This window comes from Aulonocara stuartgranti, assembly GCF_965226115.1.
Source record: "Aulonocara stuartgranti genome assembly, chromosome: 7".
Classification (NCBI taxonomy): Eukaryota; Metazoa; Chordata; class Actinopteri; order Cichliformes; family Cichlidae; genus Aulonocara; species Aulonocara stuartgranti.
Genome location: NC_138945.1, coordinates 50672574 through 50691771, shown reverse-complemented (window position 1 = coordinate 50691771; position 19198 = coordinate 50672574). Strand labels below are relative to the sequence as shown.

The following is a 19198-nucleotide window of genomic DNA, read 5'->3' as shown; positions in this document are numbered from 1 at the left end:
GTGGTGGAGCTTTACAGATCTGGAAGTACACACTGAAAGGAACACACGTACACACACACTCAGAGCGCATTAACTCTTTGGCATGCCTGAGCAGCCTGAATGGATAGAATAGACCATGACACACACACACACACACACACACACAAGGACGCGAGCACACAAAGTGAAAAAGAAAAGCACGGAGAGTGTTAATTTCAGTAACATGTGGCAAAGAACGCATGGCCAGGACGCCTCCTTCTTGCCCCGGCTCTGTCACAAAGCAAAGGCTGTAGCCGAACCTTCGCAGCTATTTTGGCACAAAGTCAAAAAAGGCTGATAAGCATTTTTGGGTGAGACTCTGCTGCTTTTTCCTCGAGGAAAAACAGCTGCTACATGCCCCGGTATTCAATGTTCAACAGTTCGGAGAACATTTTAGCGAAACCCCCCCAGAGATGCCGATTTGTCTTGTTTAAAATGGAGAACGAAAAAAAAAAAGATAACATAATGGTCCACGCGTTTAGTTTGAACCAATTTCTTGCACAGATTTACATGAAGCATAAGTGAGCCTCAGAGGGAACTAGGAGAGGAGAGGAGAAAGGGGGGGGGGGGTCCCTACTAAACAGCAGGGCTGTTTCCACCATCTTAGATTGCATTGATTATGCTTTGCTTCTCACACGCTAGAGCTCTTTCTCTCCCTGCCTGTCCCTCCCTCCCTCTTTCTGTCTGTTCTGCCACCTTCTCCACTCCGCGATCAGCATTTGGCTTTTTCCATTTGAGGCAGATTACTGTAACGCTATTGTACAACAACTTCCTGCCTCTTTTGGCTCTGGTTCTAAAAAACTGCAAAAGGCAGACCTCGTGGCTTTAACTTTTTTCCCCCCTCGGCCTTGAACCAGGAGCTCTATAAGGGAAGAAAAGGAGGAAGGAGATATGTAAAGTGTATTTATTACTGAGGAGCTTTTTTTTTCTTCTCTCTTTTTTAAAAATAAATTTCATTTCTGCTTTATAAACTGCTGAGAATTAAAGAGGGGACTTCATTCCTAGCAAGAGACAATGAGAAAGAGAGAAAGAGGGAGACAGAGAGGAAAAACATAAGGTGGGGGTTAAACTTTTTCTTACGTTTTACTCTGTGAAAACTTCCTGTCGGCTTTGGAGAGCACAAATACATAAGCGGGGCTCGAGCTCACGGAGACTTGTTTAACATGGCTGCTACTGCTTCAGGCTGCACAGCTTGTGAGGGCTGCTTTCACTGCACGGCCACCACCCCGTTCCTCGCCGGCTCTCTCTTCCTCACAGCAGCACAGGCTGGATTGCACAAAAAAAACTCTTCTCCTCTCTCCGCGCACTCCTCTTTGCTAGACGGGTTTTTAGTAGAAACACATACGGCCAAAGACAATTAGAGAGAGAGGAGAAAAATGCCAATATTATTTAAACTAACAAAGTGCAGGAAAAGGCCGCTTTGCACTGCAAGGTATTTGTTCGCTTTCTTTCTTTTTTCTTCCTTTCCCTAAATGAGATACTAGCTCAGTTCAGTCATGCACTTTGGCAGGAGCTATAGAATCCTATTAGAAGGAGTTCAAGTTATACGTCACATCTCGCCATGCGTTTTAACCAATTGAGAAACTCATGACTTCATTATGGGTTCAATGTATAAAGATGTCTTGGGTATATGTTAAGATTTTTGGGGAATAGCTTGTAAAAAAAAATAAATAAAAAAAGCATATGTTAGAACTCCAAGGAGTATTAGTCATTAGTTTTAGGGAAGCATGCTCTGTGAATTTATGCTTAGTGTGCATACTGTACTTTGCATGACATAAAGTTCATCTGAGGATACAGTTTTGGCTTTGGGACTGCTGCCAGCTCTTGCCGCTGTGTTGCGTGTCTACATTGCCGCTACATTGTGCCTCTGTTGCGTGTCGTAATTACCTGTCACATCTTAATTGTGGAGTCATGACTAGTCGGACTTTAGAAGCAAATGCAGACTATTTAAGGCCGACTGTATAAAATCGGTTTCCGTTTAAAAAAACAAAACGCACAAAGCAGTTCTTACTACTGGCAACATCTTGCTTTTTTTTTTTTTTCAGATTAAATGATCAAAAACGACTAACATTAGATGAAGCACTAACAATAACACACGATGCAGCCGCACTTTAACTGACATCCGGGAGGGAGAAAAGGCAGGGAAAAGCCACAGCTTTCCTTCTGGAGTACTAGGCTGCTGCAGCTGTGTGATACAAAGTCAGTCGATCAGGCCAATTGATATTGCAATGAGAAACAAAATGGCAGACGGCGCCATGTTATAGCCTCTGCCTGACAATTATTTTACTCCTAATAATTTTAACGTATGATTATGCTTCTCTGTTTCATCGAGGTTTGATGCAATGAATCGAGTTGGGAACACAATTTTACGACAGAGAAAAAAAACTGTTTTGAAGCGGTTAAAATATAAAAATAGCATAGCAATAGAAATGCAGCGCATACGTCTAACGCCGTTATAAATAAGACACATTTTTTTGTGGCTTAAACAAACTGTCTGCTGACGGGCACTGATTGCATTCAGAAGACGGCACATTAAAGTGTTTTAAAAGACGTCTGCAGGCATTTGTTAGGGTAAACATTGCATTATAGAATTTAAATGGTGGACTGGATGAACGTTCGTCCTACTGCTACATGAAACAATAAAACAATGAGCACAGCAAGAGCGATATGGAATTTCACTGGGCAGGGAATCCACAAAGACAAACAATATTTGCTCTTAGAAACATCGAGGAGGCATTAGCAGGTGGGAGTAGGGGTTTGTGTGTGTGTGTGTGTGTGTGTGTGTGTGTGTGTGTGTGTGTATGTTGGGGGGTGGGGGTAAGGGATGGCTGTGTGCTTGGTCAGCAACCACTACAACGTCGACACTTAGATATGATATGCGGCACATAAAAACAAGGTTATTCTAATGGACTTATTGAAGGGGATAAAAGCTAACCACAAAGTATCCCTTCTGTATGAGGGGAGAGTATACTCTCCAGCAGAAGAGTCCATAAGGTGGTCGAGCTTAAACCCTGCACGTGTCTAAACAACTTCTCTATTACACCCAGGACCTTTGAGGGCACTCCCCATCGAGGAGGGAACAAAGGCCATGACCCCTGGGTCAAAAGCGTTACATGGGAGGCCAAGCGAGCTCATTGAATGCTCCACTGTTGTTTGCTTTAAGAAGGTAAAGATTACTAACACATTAACTAATGCTGATTAGGGGGTTATCCCTCATGGGACCGAGGTCCCGGGGGCAGCACATCACGTCGTATTAACACAGCCTGACCTTTGACCCCCACCAGTCACCTTAGGCAGCCGACTGTGACCGCCACTTTCTCCGTCTGTTTGACATTTATACGCATGCATGCACAGACAGGGAATGCAGGCTAACCTTGCAAGGTGCAGCACAGCTCAAACAGAATTATTTCTATGTGGAAAAATCTGAAGAAACGACTGAATGCTCACTGCACAGGATTTGCAATGTTAACACACCCCGGTCCAAAGAGTTTTTAACTTTACTTTAGCAGGCTGTGCTTCATCCGTGTACCCGTATTTCCAATAAGTACTCCTTCCTAAGTAAACATTGTCAATTCAAGTATGTTTTCAAGGCCTCTGACCTAAAAGACTGTTTTATGTTGAAGCTCATAAAATGGTTGCATGTGCAATGAAATGGTGGACAGAAGACATGCGCAGTAATGATGTTTCTAATACAAGAAAAAAAGAATCGTAATATTGGTGATTGCAACCAATAAGAAAAAAGCAGCTTGTTCAGGATCTGTTTCTGTGACTCCTTTGATATTAGTACAGAGGTGAAAGCATGCTGCACAGCTGAGCTTACCTAACACTGCATTTCCTGCAAAAGCGAGCCGATAATAAGTTATAATGAAACATAATTCAGCTATATCATTTTGGAAATGTCTGCTAACAATCAGCTCCTTTGGAGAATTTTATGGAATAAAGCACCTTGGGAATATCATTTTATCCGGATTAGGGATATTTTTCCAGCAATGAGTTCCCAAAAATATCAAGTTCAAGTTTTTCCACAAGTTATCTTCATATGCAAAACTCTTGACTGAGCACTTATTTGAAAACACATTATCCATCAATATTTGAAATGCACTGTGGCATATATAAAAGCATGTGTGCAAAATATTATAGAATATAAACAGAATGGACTTTTGTTTCCTTAAAATGCCGCCTGCTTATTACAGAAACCCAAAAAGACATAAATAAATAAATGATTAATTAATAGTTAAACTTAATAATTTTATCATAAATGTTGACTATTTTATATATTAGCTTCGTTAAAGGAACACACTGCCTAAAAACCAAAAAATGCCAGGGATACTAATTTAATTTTAGGAAATGTTTAATAATGCCTGAACTTTATGAATTTGGTGTAAATTATTGTCACGATTTATTCAGGGGAAAAAACAAACTTTTCCAGAAATGCATTTTTTGTTCACTGAGTAAAAATCCACATTAAAATGTTAATATGAACTGTGCAAAAATATGCTTTACAAAAGGCAGCTCATCCAGCCTTTTGTTATACAAATAATAAAGAACTGATATTCAGTCACGGCGCACACAAGTTGATTTATTTAACATGAACCTGTCACTAAATTCAAAAGTAAGAGAAAAACTGTTAGAAATCTGTTTTGGGTTTAAATAATACACTTCATTGTGTGTGTATAAATCATTTTTTTACACTAGTATTAGATTGTTAAACATGGTGCACTTAAACACTTCATTCCTAATAAATAGTTTTATATGAATAAAAATATTAATTTAATTTTAATGTATTTGATTTCTGTTTAATCAGCTTTACCTGATATGTTGTGCTGATATGAAAGCACAAAAACAGAGCAGTGATTCGCCCCCCCCCCCTCCCTTCATCTGCCACATAGCTCAGCAGGCATTTGATCCGGTGCTTTCATGAGAACAATTCAAAAGCACCGCAATAAATATTGAATTTCAAAATATTTCTGAGACATATTGCGAAGAAACAGAATTTCTAGATATGCCACATGCACAAAGAAACGATTCGTCTTAGCAAAAAAAAAAGAGAAAAAAAAAGAAGAAGAAGAAAAAACAGGAATAAAGACTTTTTCAAGAGCAGGAATGAACTCACCTTGCTGTTTCTCACAGGATTCTGAAAGGAGAGGAGGAAGAGAGAAACAGAGAGAAAAGAGCAAAGGAGAGCTTCTCCTGGGAACAAGCTGGAAATTATGGACCTATTCGATATCAGACCTCAGAGTGGACAACCTATCCTAAGAGGGACGCGCCCTAACTGTAACTAACAACTACTTCTGGCAGCCCTTCAACAACCAGACATATTGTCCTGGATCAGGGCCGTTTTCGAAAAGGCAGCAATGAGCAAGGGCAGCCTAGGCAAGAAATCAACATCGACCTTCAGCCTCATTAATATCAATTAATACTTTTTTTCTCTAATAAAAATACAGAATTTTAAACTATGATCCCAATGAGACGTTAATTATCAAATGTAGCATGTTAAGGTGATACATGCTATAAAAAAGAAGGATTTCCACACTAAAGTGGGGCAGCATTAAGGGGTCAACACAGTACTTTAAAAAAATTTTTTTTTTAAAAATATATAATGCGTGAGTTAATTATTTCACCTACTGTTTTAGTACTGATATATTAAAAGCTCAAAATCCAACACAAATGCAATGTTGCATTACTTTGTACTGTGTAGGTCTGAAGATCTGCATTTAAAGTGTGAATGCAACAAAACTGCCTTATGGTGGAAACGAGCACAAGCAGGGTTTGAATGAGTGTAACAATGTAATAAATATTCAATTAAAAAATATTTTTGACTGAGTATAATACCTGTGTCATTTTTGTCATTATAGCACAGATCACAATGTAGTAACCAATCATTTTTAGACATGCACCAAATGTTTATTATCTAGTTAAGCAGCAATGTAAAAATACTGATCTGTAGCACTAAATAATGTACTGAGACAAATTTCAATAATCAGTGACACATAAAGTAAATTCTCCTTTTCTGTCCACTTAACTATCAGGTCTCTGCATACTTCTACTCTTCCTTCCAGTTTTCTCATGCAGGTTATTAATTCCTATTTAAAACAACAACAACAAAAAAACCTTGGCCATTTTGTTTTGTTCTCCCTAATCACTACGCCAAGAGTGCACAGCCCTGGCATTTCAGGGGCCATGTCACAACGGCTGTTTCTGTGCCGCAGGGCTGCAAGGAGTCCAACACAGCAGAGTCATATGCACTCAGCGGTTCGCTGCCTCAACAAACACTTTGTGCGCACTGTTTTGTTGTCTTACACAGTCTGTCTAGCATCCTTGCTCCACTGAGAACAGCAAAACATGTAACTAATAACATTTAACAACACGTGTGCTTTTCTTTTTCCTGGTTCCTTTTTCAACACGACATCACACACCTTTCAGCTTCCGAATCACTTTGCAGCACTTTCCTCCTTATGATTACTACAGTAAAGTAAGCTTAGTGACAAAAACAGAGTTACTCGAGCACAAAAAGTAAATATTTGAAATATTCTAGATATTTACCACTTTGATATCTGTTGTTTGGCAACCTTGAAAAAGGGGAAACAGCTGATATTGATGTCATGGATTAAAAAAAGAAGGACAAAAAAAAATCACTGATTAGAGAAATCACACTTGGGTTACTGATGAGTAAAACTGCATTGAATGGCTTTTATCTATGTGGGAGAAAAGCAGTGATTTATAGGACAGTTGCATAAACAGATGTTATACTCTGTGGGCTATTTATGCAAATTCAGTGATTGGTGCAAAATATTATTAATATTTATTTTTTTACATAGAGCAAAGTAATATGTGTTTGAGACATAAATCACTGTTCCGGCAAACCAGACCACATGCCAGCAATAAAAGTAAATGTCCACTTACTACTGTGAAAAGTCATTTCAGTCTGCTCATTTGATTGCATGTACACATGTGTGTAAAACGTTTGTCTTCATAACTTTCCCTTAAATAGATTTTTCTTGTAATCTTGTGTGCTGACAACTAGTTGGTTTATTAGTTTCATGCAGAGGCTTGTATCAAAAGCACAGAGAGCATTTAAAGTATACACTACATTTATTTTGTCTATTTTGACTACAAGTGTCACGCATTGTGTGTTTTTTCAATTTCATGTCAAGCGTGTGATAAAAACAATGTTTATTTTTATTACTCTCGTTATCATCATTATAATCATTATGCCTCGTTATATAATACTTTTGTGGGAACAAGCAACTCTGTTCCTCGTGATTATGACCGCAGACACTTAGGAGGGTAAACACTTGCGCAAAATTATTTCAATGCTAGTCTGTGATTCAGGGACCCTCTGTGTAAAATCTGTGCTCTCTTTATGGTAAACTGTGCTGACACTGATGGGGTGTAACATGTTCTGGTCCACCCATCAGCATAATCATCATCAAGCTAAAGGTGTTGACAGCACGTATTCGATGGTGTGACAGCCTCTGACCTCTCACACCAACTTAGTAAGGCAGAGGGTCATGTGGAGGACATGGCTATGGAGGGAGAAGTCAATCTTATCCTTCCGTTCCGCCACAGGCCTGTGTGCAGCGACAGCAAGATGAGCTCGAGGGCTTTCCAAAATCCACACACGTTTGGCCGGGAGTAAGGCATCGGGGCCGTGTGTGTTTCAAAGGAAACGCTGAGGAAAGCGCTTTTTTGTGGCAGCACTCGTGCACTTGACACTGTGTATTTGCCTGCCTCTATGTCTTTGCTCCGTCCCCACCCTGACTCAATATCCCTCAGCACCAATATGTGTCATCTTTAGTAGCCAAAATGGCGTACAGCCCACTTGTCTCCCAAAGGTAGAGAACACTACCTTGTATCTCTTGATTTGGATCTCACGTGTGCAGACAATTTTTTGCCATTATCGCTACACATTACAAATACCTCGGGCTCTCCAGAGCAGCGTGGGACTGAGAGGTTAAAAGGCAGGAGGCACGGAGATGAGAGGCACTGAAAAGCCTCAGCTCTCGGACTGTCGTCAATTGAGCCTGTGCTTCTCTAATGGGGGGGGGGAGGTTGATAACCTGGCACACAACCAACCACTAATGCCACTTAAATGTAGAAAGGAAGGGAGACAGCAAAACTGGGAGCACATTCATATTTCAGCATGGCAGATGCTATAATACGTTCATGCCTCACAATGAGGACAAACAAAGACCTCAGAAGTTTGAAAAAAAAAAAAAAAACAAATAAACAAAACAGAGAAGGCAGGCATGATAAAAGGGAAATGAAAAAGAGGAAAAGGGATTTTGTAGAAGTGATGGAGGCAGCTCCATCTAATGGTTGTCTCTATTCGACAAAGTTTGGAGTAGATCTGTCTCACTCTTTCTCTCTCTCTCTCCGCAGATGAAAACCTGACTGGGTGGGGGTCGGGGACAGGGTTGAGTCTGGTGTTGGGGGTGGGGTTGGATTGCTGGAGAGAGTGATCTTTTTTTCCAGCGGGGTGAAAGGCGGACGGTCATGTGTGCAGAGCTCATGACAAAAGGCCCTTTTATGTGCAGCGTATGCAGATAGAGGAGGCTCCTTTGTGCACAGATGGAGATCCCATGCCTGGGTCTGCCTGCGGCAGAGAGGGAAGGGAGGGCGGAGAGGAGAGAGGAGTGGTGGTGAAGGGAAGAGAGGGGAGGGAGGGGTGTCTCTGGCACTGAGTGCCATCACTATGTCTGGTGGGGGATGGGGCACAGAAAAGAAGGACCGAGCGGTCCCGGTCCTGCCAGGTTCATACACAGCGAGGAGGGGCCACGAGCCTCGCTAAGAGGATACAGAGACTTGTAACTCAATAGTGGAATCGAAGAGAGTCCATCAAGTGAGTAACAAGTGGCCCAGGGTCAAGTATTACATACAAATAATCTCTGATTTTTGCTTCTATTTGCTGGCTATGGAAAACACGGTTTGTCACATATAGTGCCAGAGAGCTAATACAAGTACAGTACAGCATGCAAAACTTATCTGATACCAACTACGGATTACAGGCTTAGAAAAGCTTAACCTAGTTTTTTTTAATGCCAACTATCACATGTTCCTAACAGGTAAAATGTTCAAACATATCTACAGTTGCACTTTTGACCCAATAACGAGGGGTCAATCATTCACGTGAACCATCGAGCCCCAAATGAAACTGACTGCCAAGTTCAAGTTCTAGTTCTATCTCAAATAAATGCCTCTTCATCTGTCTCAATCTCTATTATCTCAATGTTGCTGCTTTGAACCCATCCTGACTGTTATCTATCAGTGTCTGGATAAGAGCATTAAACGTGTATCCTGGTGGCAGCTCTCCCCTGGGAGTCGAGGTGACTCCTACTGACATCTAGTCTGCTGAGAAGACATCATATCCTTTAAGTAACCTCCTTCCCTTGACCAGCACATCACAACACTCAAGTCAGACAGCTTCCTATCCTCCTGGAGGCCCACGGCTCTTTTCTCCAGTGGACAGATTATAAATAAACCTTATTTTCTTACTAAAATAGTTTTGGGGTCCAAATTAGAGCCAATCAGACCCAGTAGAACAAGGTATGCTTTCAGGTAGGCCTTCCTTGTGATTTACACATCATTCTGAGTCAAAGTTCTCTTACTTCCCATGTCTGGTTTCAAAATACTAACACAGCAACAGGCAAAATGCTGTTCACTGAACCAATGGGTGGCATCACAGTCCATTTTTATATACAGTCTATGCTTCTCCCCAGGAAAGACTTTGACAACCTGCCATACTGAAATCAGTGGACCAGGGAAAAAATCTGGAGTGAAAAGAAGCTGAATTATTATGATTAATGGGGAAACAAAGCAAACAAGACGTTGCTGATGCTGTTGTGCTGATCATTATGCCATTAAATTACAAACTGTACCCTTTTTACTGGTAATGATGACAAAAACTGGATGTGCAGTGTACACTTTTCTGGTTTATAAGAGGAGCATGCCAGAAAAAGTGTGAGAACCACTGGCTCAGGCTAATTAAAGTGATCAGGTGTTTTTGTCTGAGTCCTGTCTTAACTTTGGCCTAACTGCCCAGCCTGTCTGCCTGCACTCTGGATGCCAGAAGGCCAGGAATGAAAGCCTGGCACTTATCCCCCTCTCCTCTATCTGATCCCCTGTTGCTACCCTAGATGCCAACAAAGGTATTTCTGGCCCTAATCAACATGGAGTGGTAGAGAGATATGAATGCATGCCTGTTTTTTTCTTTTCTTTTACATAAAAGCAGAAAGGACTTAGGTAAACACTAGGAAACATTTTCTCAAGATAAAACTGCATTCCCAAGAGCTACTACAATACATTACGTTGGTTTATCAAGCTTTCTTCTCTATTCATACTTAAATTCATGAGTTGACGTTATGTCACTTATGTTTTTAAAATACGAGGAAAGTCATCCCTTTATTTCTGTCCTTTCTCCAACAATTTTATACAGTAGCACATACGTGGTACATTGTGGGAACAAAAAGATAATTTGGGATATGTTAACATCATCATGTGAAAGCATTGTACCTTGTGTTAACATACCAAGTTGCTAACTTATACCGTACCTTACTCTGTTTTGATGTAATGTCAAATGTGTATAGTTGTAACAGCCATAACGGTTCCTCTGTGTGATATTCTGGCCATTTTATCTCTGACACCCACAAGAAAGGCATAACTATCTGTTTGAAAGGGAAATGGGCAGCAGCAGATAAAACCAAGGGGATATAGGCATGATAGATTAAACAAACAGTGTGTTATTATAAGCTGAAATATGAAATGTGAGAGTTTCATAAACAGGAAAATACAATGTGTGCCCTCTTAGTGTATTTACTGCCCTCAGCACATGATCTGCTGGATCCATCGGATCGGAGGTTGTTTTTTTTTTTTTTTTTTACAGAAAGGCAGATTAAAATGACTAATTTACTAAACTTCAGTGAAAGAAGAGGCAGGAAATCTGGGAAAATAATCAGAAATCCCGACTATGAAACAAAGACGAGGGTGATGAAGATGATGGTGAAGAGAAAAACTGTAGCGTGTTCAACACGTGGCTGTCTCAGCTGACCTGTTAAATCTTACAGACAATACAAATAACGATGATTTTCTTGCACTCGAAAGGATTGAAGGATTTTCAAGTGAGCTCACTCTCACAATAGTGGGGCGTCCAGGACAGGAGGGATACGCGGCCTGGACCCCGAACAGCACAATGCGCAAAAGCAAAATGGGGAGCATGAAATGAGGGCTCAAAAACCTCCACACCGCTTAGCTTTGAGTGCTTCGTCATAACAAAGCTGACCACCACTGCTCACCAGGATTGAGACAATACATTCAGCAGTGACAGCCAGTGCTATTGTGTAGGCCTGTGTTAAAATGAAATTTAAAAAAAAAGCAATCATGAAAAAACGGAACACAACAGTGAGCGAAGGCACAACCTTACAGTAGGATTGCAGGACCTCTGTTTTATTTTTGAGCGCCATCAGAGTGGATCAGTTAAAATAAATTCCTGATCAACATCCTACAGTGCCTGTAAAGTCTCTCAGCACATCCACAGTCTGAAGCAAGTTTTAGCTCCCCTCCCTAAAAGCTCACTGTCTTCTGACTAGCAAGCTTACTGAGACCGTCTCATCCTCGTGTCATGTGGAAGCTTCAGAAGCAAAATAGAAAACACTGTTTCTCTTTCTTGGTTGCAAATTGCAATCTCTCAAATTCATCTTTGCCCGTTCAGATCTGATCTGGAATACAACCAGCATGAATACCAACAGCAAGAAAGATTACAACGGGATCTCTTTTTAGAGAAGAATATGTATTTTACTCTTTTACTGGAAAGTGAGCAAATATACACTTGTTCACAAACCTTACAGTACATAAAACACAAAATTGTACTAGAGCCAGCCTTGGTTTTTTGAACTGTCTTCCAGTCACTACAGAAGCAATGAAAAAAAAAGAAGAAGCAAATACAATCTCTCTCCTTTTATGACCAAACAATTTTTGTAATTTCAAAACTTACTAAAGAAAAAGGGAAAAAAAGATCAACATTACTGCTTCTCTTTAACTGCAAATTTTAAAGCAAACAAGTGCAAAATTTAATTAAAACTAATAATTGAATGCCCGATTAATGACAGGCAATTCACCTCTAATATTTATACTACATGAATTTATTCTATCTACCTAACTACATGCTCATAGTACATATGTTTGAGGTAAATAGGTAAAAAAAAAAGTACATGAAAATCCAACATTTTAATATCACATTGTATGAGATGGAACTTCTACTTTTAAGAATAAAAGAAAATGCAAAATTTCCAAAACAAGAATTACAGATGACAAACATAAACATACATAAAGCAGTTCAAAAAGAGTTACAAAGATATGATCTTCATGAGTTATAAAGAAAGGGATCATGTGGAAATTCAGTCGATGTCTTTGTTTAGGAAATTGTATTCGTGCTTATTCGACAATTAACTGGAGGTATTGGTGTGCAGGCAAAGTTAAATATGAAAAACATAATGATATGACGTGGTGCATAAATTATATTAGAAATATGTTTGTTACTATTACTGCAGATTATATCAGTAAGGAAACTGCTTAAATATTGACTGACAACTTATGGCAAAGGGGTGGGATTAAATAAGTGTGTACTTCTTCCCTCTTCTTTTCGATATGTGAATCAGAACAGGTGAAGCAATATTGAAATGTATTAGCTTTATTTTGTATAGGATTTCTTTTCCTCTTTTATTTGCTAAATGAACTTTGAATATTGTTTACATTATTGAAATAAATTAACAAACAGCAACAACCTTAAAATCATAAAGAAGGATCTTTAAATTAAAAATGGTTGAGCTCTCTTTGTCTGTTAACTCAGTCATAAGCGATACTTATTTTAGTGTCCTTGACTAAGGCTCTGGAGCTTGTCTTTGACAGCTCATTTTTTAATAAAATAAAGCAAAACAAAAATGTATAATATATAATATAACAAGAACATACAATCACACACACAACCTTCGCTTCATTAATTCAGTTTCCTAATACTAAAACCAAGCTGTAATACTTTACTTTCTAATTCAGTGCAAAAAGGGTCATAGCAAATTACAGGAGAGCAATTTAAAGCGATATTTGCTGTTACTGTGAATGCTGGCACGACACCATATGAGCCATCTGCAAAAATGCCCCGTTTCACAGTGCATTTAACATTTCCAACTTTCATGTCCGTGTCCCTTTAAGAGAAGGCTGAGTCTGCAGCTGTGAAAACTCTGCATTGTTGCTTCTCTTACTTCTACTTTCAAACTTCATTTTCAGCCCTTGCAAAGATTTTCGGAGCCACTCTCTGGACACTGGCAGGTACTTTCACCAGGAGCCAAACTTCCCAGCATGCCTTGTAGCAGGGCAGGCTTTGTTCCTAAAGTTAACTGTGAAGCTGCACTGCTTAACATGTGACACGACCCTGTTTCGTTCTTACTCAAGCGGGTTTACATAAGATGCATACTATACTGCCAGAAAAATGAAGTTTTCATTCTTTAACTGCACCAATATTGAAAACTCGTGCAGAAACCCTTTACAGCTCTCGAAGCATGCGTGGCTATAATTTAAAAGCCAGGCTGCTGAGAAAAAAAAGTCATTCAAGTCATTGTGTTCACCTTGTGTATATTAAAAAAAAATACAACTGTTCCTGAGCTTCTGCTTCTTTCATCACCATCTCCGGATAAGCTCTGATGTGTAAACTGTTTTAAAAAGTATGTCAACATACGTGGAAGGTTTTTCTTAATGGCTCTAAAAGACAAAAAAAACCAAAAACATTATAATGTGTGTTTAACTCAAGCACTTATGAGCTATATCTAGTGAGCGTTGTGAACTCAATCACTGCGAGTAAAGCTGATCACAAAGGGGCAATCACTGACACCAAAACAATTAGGTTGCATGGGTCTAATCCCTTGCACAGCACTTAGGACACTTTTAAAAGCCACTAGGGCACACTGCAGAGTTCCCTTAACTTTTAGGGTTCAGTCTGGTCCATTTTTAAAGTCACTGGGGCACAGGCCTGATTGTTAAGACCAGGGAAAGTAATCCCTGGAGTCAGGCCACTAAACCTGCTCTGTCCTTGTAACCATAGCAGCAGACAGGTAGTGTCTGGGTCACAGGGCAAACATGGCCAGGCTTCAACCCCGGCTGATGCAACACGTTTACACATTCATTTATTTGGTTCTAAGACATTTAAAAAGTCACCTTTAATAAAAATGTACATGTCTGCTGTATGAAGTGGGTTTTGCTATCAAAGTATGACAAACTTTCAATCAGTAAAACTCATATCATTATTAGATTACATAACAAATTATATACTGTAAGTTCATAACTCTAAGTAGTTCCTCTGTGAAGAAAATATTTTAAGACTTTGCAGTGGACTTCAAGAACATTAGAAAACAGATGCTTCTATTCAACAAAATTATAAATCAGCAAATTGAAAATAACTTTCACATTGATAATTGGTGAATATAACTGTCATTAATGCAAAATTACAACTCTACATCTTTCACAAGATGATCTTTGTCACTACACCAAGTCTAATTATCTCTGTTTATTAATACAGTTCAATTCACTATTCCATTATGTTCATGTACAGCCTCATAAAAGTCATAAAATACCAAAAATATATATTTACAAAATTATCATATGAAAAAAGATCAAATAAAGCAAATATAAGAAAACACATAATGTCACATGAGGATGAGACAAACTGTCCAGTTGAATTTTGCCTCTTCATAAAAAAAATGCCCAAATGATGGTCTTGCCCTTTTGAAAGGAACACATGATCTCCTGTGGCCTTTTCAGCTTTCCCTCTCTCTTTTCAGTTGCTATGAGACACTCGAGATGAAGCCAAGGCTTCCACAATTCATTACTGGAGGAATAAAAGCCAAAGCACTGGACAAAGCAGGGCAGACCAACTCAAACTAGCTCCCACTTAACACACACATCACACCTCTGAGTGCTCTGCTGACATACAAATGGCCAATTCAAGACTTCTGTCTCTCTTTTTTTTAGTTTTATTTAAAAACAGGGATATGGATGAAGGAAAATGGCACAGGTACAATGTGAAAAGTTATCAGGTCAAACATTTCTTACATTAGAAACCAAATAAGACATTTTTCACATCAAGATTTGGGGTTTTTTTTTTGTTTTAAAAAAGGTTTTCAGGCAATAATTTTTATACGTCCTAAATAGTGTAACACACCGCTTTTTATTGAGTTTGCGCCAAAGGTTGAACAGGCTACAATGCAGCATCACCTGTCTCTGGCTTCCCACCAGCTCTGACTCGCCAAATCATGAAACATCTCTTTTCTCTTCAACCAATCAGATCTGAATCTCTAGCTGTTCTCATGCAAAGAAAGGAAAAGGAAAGCCAATGAGAAATGTCCCTCCTCCTTCCCCTCATACACCACACACACACACACACACACGTACACAGACACACACACACACACACATACATAACAATCACCATCTGAGAAATGCCAACAGACGGGCAATCAGTCATTGTAATTAGGCTTGCTGCCATTCCCGGGCCTTCATAATTCAGGCTAGAGCTGGAGGACATAGGTAGTGAGATCCTAGCTGCCATAGCCTACCGCTGGTTCACCCAAGCCTCGAATCAGGCCACTCCCCTCTTCCATCTCTGCTCCCTACATTGGGGGGGGGGGGGGGGGGGGGGGGGCAGCACAATTATAAGGGGTAGCTGGATTACTGCAAAATTACTCCGCTCACCCCAGTCCCACTCCCACTCCTTTTTCACTGCACTGCAGGTTTTTTTTTTCTTTTTGCCAAACTGAATTAGAGCAGATACATTTGGCTAAGAAAATGTCTTTTAAAAGAGAAAAAGTACTAATCTAAACACATAAAAACACTATAAAACACAACTTTGTGACATTTAGCCCATACAACTTTGAAGACGCAAAGGTGTAAGGGGGACACTGGATTTACAGTACGGACACAGCAGACTGTTTTTCCTTGGAATTCAAAGCTAAACAGGAAACTATGGCAGTAATTTGCAGAGATTTATTTTATTTGCTTACAGGCTGTGGTTTACTCAGAAACTGGCTTTGCCTGTTCTATAGGACATGAAGTTTTTTTGGCAGTGAAGTGAAGAACTGCAAGTTCAGCCAAAATAGACAATAAAGCAGAATGGAGAAACATGCCAAATTGCTCGGGCAATTCAGTCCAGAGGCTCATTTTCCCTAAATGATTCATACTGGAAAGAAAAGCATTTCCCTGTCCTTAGATGAACTTAGTGTGCTTGCCGTTGGCTTTACAAGGAAGAGATGGGGGAGGGAGGCGGATGTGTTCACACTCGGTCCCACAAACACACGTGTGTGCACACACACATATGACTGCACAGCCATGACTACAGATTCTTTGCTCACTGGGGAATTAGGTAATACACATGTAAGTCTCAAACGCAGACGCATATAAACATATGCTACTTTAAAAACATATTTTTTACATAACCAAATCGAGTCCATCCTCATTTCTTTATATTTCGACTTTCTCACAATTTTAGAAACTGTCTTGTACAATAATTCTCCAGGCTTTCTGCAGGTCTTTCAAAGTTTTTCTTTGGACATTGACTGCTATTTCACTCACTTTCAGTCCAGTCTTTGCACCAGAGCATTTTCAGACAAATGTTTCATTTTTTGTCTGTTTGCTGAGCCACTGAATACTGACTTATGATTAATTCAAGGGCTGCACGATTTTGCATAAAATGAGAATCACGATTTTTTGGCTTAGAATTGAGATCACGATTCTCTCACGATTCTCTTTTCCAGTATAAATATTTATTGCACTTATTAACTGCACATCAACTTCGTAACAGTTGAGACTGAACATAAAAACAATAAATAAACATAAAAACAACAAATGTCTCACATTTTGTCGTTGCCACAAAATATCGTACTGCTTGAAATTCCGTCTCCACCGTTGCTCGACGCTGCGTGTATAGAGCAGGTAGTGCAACAATAGAAAAATAGTTGCGGGACGGCACTGTGTAGCGTTTGTCTAGGGTGTTGATCATTTTCCTAAATCCCTCGTTTGCACAGTGTTGATGGGAGCCATATCTTTGGTCAGGTGATAAGTGATAGCCTCCGTAATTTCTTTGTGCCTGCGGGAGTTCGACGTGTATAGGGAAGCGCTGTATAAGGTTCCCGTTATTGATGTTTGGGTGGTTGACAGGGACGGATTTTCTTCCTCCTGTCACTTTCTCGTCATCCCTGACGTGCTCTCCGTTGTTTTTTCCCTGCTAATTTTAGCATCACACGGCACAGCTTCTGTATCACGTGGTATAAGGCTCCGCCCTTGTCATTTGTTGAGCAGGAAGAGTGAGCGCTTGTTTTCATGCAGAGTACGTCCCGGATCAAAATGCGGTACAATCGTCATCGTCTTTTTTTTTTTTTTTTTTTTCTAATCGTTGTCATTTGGAAATGAGATCGCACATAAGTATGAATCGAGATCGCGATTTTCTAACGATTAATCGTGCAGCCCTAAATTCAAGCATAAAAACGCACCCAACTAAAAGGATGAACCCGTATTGCATGAACACATAACAGACGCCAAAGACCCAGTTTTAAATTGCATCTTTAGATATTTTGTTATTGGCAACCTGTCAAAAGAAATAATATGTTTAATTTTAAAAATTAAACAGTGATTTAAACAATATTTAATTTGTTTGGTGTAATGTATTAGTTACGTCTGCAAACGGGCAGAAAATAGCATGTCTACATCAACAAGGTGAATCCCAAAGAGCTATTAGCTGAACATCTCAGCATGGTGTGCAGCGTGTCCTTAAAAACAGTGAGGAAAGTGGAGGACAAAAGAACAAGTGGCAGGTCTAAAAAACTATGTAGAGCAGGTGAACAGTATGTGAAAGTCATGTAATAAAATAGAACAAAAAATCTGACAGCTGATCCCTCCACAAAAGGTAAACAGAGAGAAAAGGCAAACATAACTAAACCACAGACATGCATTTACAACAATGAATCCAAATCTGAAATTTTCAATACAAATTGTGCCTATATAGGTATGAAGGTCAGGAGAGAGGTACAACAATGAGTACCTACGGCAATCTGTAAAAAATGGTGGAGGCTGTATCATGGTTTGGGGCTGAATTTCAAACATCCTGTCCAAAAGTGATTAAATGATGTTGGTAAATTACTTAATTTTTCCCTATGACAATGTTGGCATTGCAGTACACACATACCTGAACAAAAACCCCCCACACCAATCAGTCATGGACTGGACTCCACAGAGCCAGGATCTCGACAATATTGACGTAGTGTGGGATCATCTTGACAGAGAATGGAACAAAAAGGCAGCCAACATCCAAAGAAGAGCTTTGGGTGTCCTTCAAGAAGCCTGCAGAACTATTCTCCTAGACTACTTAAAGAAATTCCAAGAAAGCTTCCTAAGAGAATTCAGACTATGTTAAAGAATAAATATGGTTATACGTTCAAACAGTGTTTTCTGCTTCCATCTATGTTTGCATGTTTCAATAAACTGCTGTACAGAACACAAAGAAATGAGGAAATGACTTCTGCATATTGTTGTATTTTATTCAGCTTGAACCATGACTGCACGACAAACAGCACTTTTTAGACTGTACTTCAGTGTTCAGTGCAGTAGCAGTAGAGTTTAGAAATGAGAGAAAACTAAAGGCAAGTTTTGTATCAGTCAGCAGTGTCCTGAGGCTGGTTTATTGGCCTGTCTGGCTCAGCTGGCTGACAGTGTTCACCTGTTCCTTCTTTCCACTGCAGGATGGCAGCTAATAGTCTGCTGCAGCACAACAGGGATTAGAACCTAAAACTCTTTCGTTAATATTTGCTTACTAGGCGTGACACTTTTCTGTGCTAATTAGCTACTTTTCAATAAAGAGAGTCAAAAAGACATGATGGGAGCATGCTGATAACTTGTTGTATATGCATCAAAATTAGACCATGCAGTAAGGAAACATCTAAGCATTGGGTTACATGAAAAATCCATTATGCTGCTCATAAGGATACTTATGAATCTGTTTTGTACATCATTAGTGTTATGCAGCAGATATTAAAAAAACAAACAATAATCAATAATGAACAGAACAGAATAGAAATATCTAATTGTTATGATTTAAAGTTATCACACTGTTTTTTACTTTGAGACTAAATCATGTCTGCAATGACAT

General features: G+C 39.5%; 2 long non-coding RNA genes across 3 annotated transcripts in view; one reads left to right on the top strand and one right to left on the bottom strand.

The window, feature by feature from the left end:
* The window catches only part of LOC309711934, a 185005-nt gene that overhangs the window by 28096 nt on the left and 137711 nt on the right, over positions 1–19198 (bottom strand). The window lies entirely within an intron of this gene.
* On the top strand, positions 708–5834 carry LOC309711746. 2 transcript variants are annotated; one of them, XR_014278089.1, is made up of 3 exons: positions 708–1075; positions 3066–3184; positions 5149–5834. It is a non-coding gene; the product is annotated as an uncharacterized lncRNA (long non-coding RNA). The 2 variants fall into 2 exon arrangements; XR_014278090.1 differs by lacking the exon at positions 708–1075 and adding an exon at positions 1136–1450.